The 5,000-nt window shown below is 39.3% G+C and overlaps 1 long non-coding RNA gene across 2 annotated transcripts in view; it reads right to left on the bottom strand.

The window, feature by feature from the left end:
• Positions 1-1,218, bottom strand: part of LOC138057467 (uncharacterized) — a 2,465-nt gene extending 1,247 nt beyond the window's left edge. Inside the window, exons 1-2 of one of the 2 annotated variants that reach the window (XR_011133682.1) lie at positions 1,087-1,218; positions 1-189 (exon numbers count right to left, since the gene is read on the bottom strand). The exon at positions 1-189 is cut by the window's left edge and continues 110 nt beyond it. This is a non-coding gene — a long non-coding RNA (uncharacterized lncRNA). Of the gene's footprint in view, positions 190-267; positions 995-1,086 lie in introns of those variants that run through there. The other variant, XR_011133681.1, reaches the window with a different exon arrangement.
• Between the last annotated feature and the right edge of the window lie 3,782 nt (positions 1,219-5,000).

Genomic DNA, 5,000 nt, shown 5'->3' with positions numbered 1-5,000 from the left:
GGTGCAAGACTTTTTCTGTGTTTTCCACGTTTCCTCCCACCAGCCGGTCCACTTGACTTCGTACTTGACTTTTCATTTCTTCGGCAGTATCATTTTCATCGGAATCGTCGTCGCTTTGCCCGTTGACGGGTTCCTTCTTTCTCTCGTGTGTGGCAATCGCACTAAAGAAAAATGCTGCGTTTGGAATGCCTGAAAAACAGGGGAATTTTCTTAGTTAGCATTCAGTTAAAAGTTGAAATAACATTCCATGCATTGAAGTAAACGTACTTGAAATTGCTGTATCGCAAGAATCGCGCGTCTTGCAAATTGAAGCCCAAGACCGACGGAGAGAGTTGTACCTCACGTTGCACACGCATTTCGCACTCACAATACTGCATCGTCACGTGAAATTTGTCGCGGATGCACCTTACTCGGCGGCATCCAAATACCCCAGGGAAATGCGCGGTGACCGAAAACAAAAACAAAACAGACACTCACATTAACCGGAGAATCGAACAAACAAACCAAAAAAAAAAGAACGCGAAAAAGAACAAAATAGGCCTTACTTCAAGTGGCCATCATTCGACGCTTATTAAAACGGCGTGCATCTAATTAGAGGCATTTCTGGACATATCTGCATCATTTTGGGCGAAAGAGAAAAACGATACAATACAATAATGTAAACACAATTTCGGAACAGCCAAATAATCCGTCGTTTCCGGGCTCTCTCAAGAAGTTATCGATGGAGCACCTTCCAGTGACAGAGCTAGACGAGAATCGAAGACGAATAAACTGGTCATCGATTTAGGGTTTAATGCATGTAGTAAACTTGCAGTTAAAGGAGAGGTTCTGTAGTATGATATTGAGATCCGGTTATTTTCCGTTCCCTTTCAAAGACCTTTTGACCAGACTATTTATCATCAATATGCATGTGAAATGTGAGACGAGAGTGCTGGCCGCAAAGTTTCTGGAAGGGGCCGAAATTGCCGAGACTCGAGGATTTTCCGGAGACGCGGTCGAAATCACAACATATAACCCTAGCAAACAAAGCAAAAACAAAACGAAACAAAAACAAAAATGCAAGTAGACCTGTGTGAAGCCACTTACAGTTGAGGAGAGATGTTATGTGATGTAATATTCATAGCATCTCCGGGAAATCCGGCTATTCCGGCTGATTTCAAATAACATTCAAATGGCATGTCAGGCGAAAGAGCTGTACGAAGAGCCATAAGATCCGGCTAACCCGAACCCGAACCGAATACCTCTCGGTCGGCTCCCTCAGCTCACTTTGCATTGAAATATTCATGAAGTACGACCTGGCCGAGGAGTTTTCCGACCGAAATGGCCGGGACTCGAGAACTTTCCGAAAACAAAATCGATATCATCACATCATATAAGCTCTGTAAAACAAAACAAAACTGCAAGTAGATTGTGAATGATCTACTTACAGCCGAAGAGAGAAGTTATGTGATGCAATATTCATAGCATATCCGGGAAATCCGTAATATCCGCCTTTTCCGACCCCTTCTGCGATAATAATCAAGTGTCACGTACCGAAATGGCCGGGAATCGAGAATTTTCCGAAGACAAAATCGATATCACATCATATAATCTCTACAAAACAAGACAAAACTGCAAGTAGATTGTGAATGATCTACTTAAAGCCGAAGAGAGAAGTTATGTGATGCAATATTCATAGTATGTCCGGGAAATCCGTGATATCAGACCGATTTCACGAGGATATGAATATTTAAACATTCTGCTTATCTTTACTGCTGTAAGTACTATCACTATTGTTATAATACATACTATATATTATACTTACAGTTGTAAGGAGAAGTAAAAAGAATTAAATATTCATATCCCCGTCAAATCCGTGAAATCCGTCTTTTTCCTTCTCAAATAAGTATGCACTTTGCATGATGTATTACATCCCGAAAATCAGTGACACTGCAAGTGTCCGCCCTTGAATTAATCCTAAACTGGAAGACGGGAAAGACGGATTTCACGGGGATATGAATATTTAAACAGTCTACTTCTCTTTACTACTGTAAGTACTATCACTTTTCTTATTATAATACATACTATATATTATACTTACAGTTGTAAGGAGAAGTAAAAAGAATTAAATATTCATATCCCCGTCAAATCCGTGAAATCCGTCTTTTTCCTTCTCAAATAAGTATGCACTTTGCATGATGTATTACATCCCGAAAATCAGTGACACTGCAAGTGTCCGCCCTTGAATTAATCCTAAACTGGAAGACGGGAAAGACGGATTTCACGGGGATATGAATATTTAAACAGTCTACTTCTCTTTACTACTGTAAGTACTATCACTTTTCTTATTATAATACATACTATATATTATACTTACAGTTGTAAGGAGAAGTAAAAAGAATTAAATATTCATATCCCCGTCAAATCCGTGAAATCCGTCTTTTTCCTTCTCAAATAAGTATGCACTTTGCATGATGTATTACATCCCGAAAATCAGTGACACTGCAAGTGTCCGCCCTTGAATTAATCCTAAACTGGAAGACGGGAAAGACGGATTTCACGGGGATATGAATATTTAAACAGTCTACTTCTCTTTACTACTGTAAGTACTATCACTTTTCTTATTATAATACATACTATATATTATACTTACAGTTGTAAGGAGAAGTAAAAAGAATTAAATATTCATATCCCCGTCAAATCCGTGAAATCCGTCTTTTCCTTCTCAAATAAGTATGCACTTTGCATGATGTATTACATCCCGAAAATCAGTGACACTGCAAGTGTCCCCCCTTGAATTAATCCTAAACTGGAAGACGGGAAAGACGGATTTCACGGGGATATGAATATTTAAACAGTCTACTTCTCTTTACTACTGTAAGTATTATCAATATCTTTACAAAACATATTATTATTATTATTATTATTATTATTATTATTATTATTATCAGTTATGTTCTGTTTAAACTTTCCTTTGAATAGTCCAGTACTTTTCCGTTTGATGGTTATTGTTATTCTTGTTACCATTCTCCGGATATTGACCAGATATTGATGGTTTCCGACTTTTCCGACAAAAAGGTTTTCGGAAGGGTTCGGATTGGCCGGATGTTACGGCTATTCGTCTCGCTCTGTGGTCCCACGTGACACTTGATTATTATCTCAGCTGGGTCGGAAAAGGCCGATATCACGGATTTCCCGGAGATGCTATGAATATTGCATGACATAATTTCTCTCTTCGGCTGTAAGTAGATCATTCACAATCTACTTGCAGTTTTGTCTTGTTTTGCAGAGGTTGTATGATGTGATATCTATTTTGTCTTCGGAAAATTCTCGATTCCCGGCCATTTCGGTACGTGACACTTGATTATTATCTCAGAAGGGGTCGGAAAAGTCAGATTTCACGGATTTCCCGGAGATGCCATGAATATCTTATCATATAACTTGTCAATTTAACTGTAAGTTGTTTTACATCGTTAGATATTCGTTGCATCTTCGGGAAATCCGATAAATCCGACTTTCTCGACAGAAAGGTCTTCGGGAGGGTTCGGATTGGCCGGATGTTACGGCTATTCGTATCGCTCTGTCGTCCCACGTGACACTTGATTATTATCTCAGCTTGGTCGGAAAAAGCGGATATCACGGATTTCCCGGAGATGCTATGAATATTGCATCACATAACTTCTCTCTTCGGCTATAAATAGATCATTCACAATCTACTTGCAGTTTAGTTTTGTCTTACAGAGCTTATATGATATGATGATATCGATTTTGTTTTCGGAAAGTTTTCGAGTCCCGGCCATTTCGGTCCCGGTCGGAAAACTCTTCGGCCAGGTCGTACCTCATGAATATTTCAATGCAAGATGAGTTGAGCGAGCTGGCCGAAAAGTTCTCGGGAGGGTTCGGATTGGCCGGATCTTACGGATATCCCGGGGACTTTACGATGAATCGCTTCTCTCTTTAACTGCAAGTAAATGGCGAATAAAAATAAGTTGTCTATTTGTCTCTTGTAGCGCCTGCGTTCAAATTCGGTGGCGATCCCAAACAGGGTTGACCACTGTCTCACGAGATTCTCCTTCAACGTGTACCGGGCGAACAAAATCGGAAATGGCGGATTTAACGATTCTTCAAAACACTCAATTGGTCCGTTCACCGCGGACCGAAGTGAAAAGGGAACCAAGAAATAAGGGAAACGATCTATAACATTTCCCAAATTTCAATTTTGTTTCCTTTTTTGAGTTGAGTGTTGTATTTCGTCAGCAAAATTTCGGCATTCGATTGTGTTCCACAAAGTGATCTTTTAGTCGCTTTTTGGCTTCTTTCTTTTTAACTAACGATGTTTTTGAGCGCATTTTGTTTTTCAAAGGTGTTCCTTTTCTTGGTTCTGGAACGGTCCCCTCTGGAAAAGCGAGAACAGATTGTTCCTCTTTTTTGTGTTCCTTTTGATGAATTCGGAACGTGCTTTCATACTACTTGGGAACAAAATGGTCCTTCATTGCTAAAAGGGGAACCAATTGTTCCGAGTTCCGAATCCCGAGCGGAACAAATTGGTCCTTAATGGGTGATTTGGGAACTATTGTTCCTAAACATGTGTTCCTTTTGATAAAATGGGAACGTGCTTTTATAAAGATACGGAACAAAATGGTCCTTTATTGTTAAAAAGAGAACCAATTGTTCCGAATTCCTAATCCCAAGCGGAACAAATTGGACCTTAATGGGTGATCTGGGAACTACACCTTTTGCTGTTCATTTACGCAAAAGATACATTCATTTACGTCAACAGTCGAAACTACGTTCATTAGCACTTCCATGAACTTCAATAACGCGAACGAACTTTCAATAACGCTATTTGCATGTGAATTAACATTCAATAGCATCAACGGATGAACCATTGCACCTTTGGACAATCAAAGATAACAAATATCCTTTCAATCTCGCGCAATGGTTAATCATTAACACTAATAGAAAATCAATTGCATAGTGTGACAATCAATGGCGTATTAGAGACATAAAATAATCAATTT

This window comes from Montipora capricornis, chromosome 7 (assembly GCF_036669925.1).
Source record: "Montipora capricornis isolate CH-2021 chromosome 7, ASM3666992v2, whole genome shotgun sequence".
NCBI lineage: Eukaryota > Metazoa > Cnidaria > Anthozoa > Scleractinia > Acroporidae > Montipora > Montipora capricornis.
The sequence above is the reverse complement of the archived record's forward strand: the minus strand, read 5'-3'. Positions and strand labels throughout refer to the sequence as shown.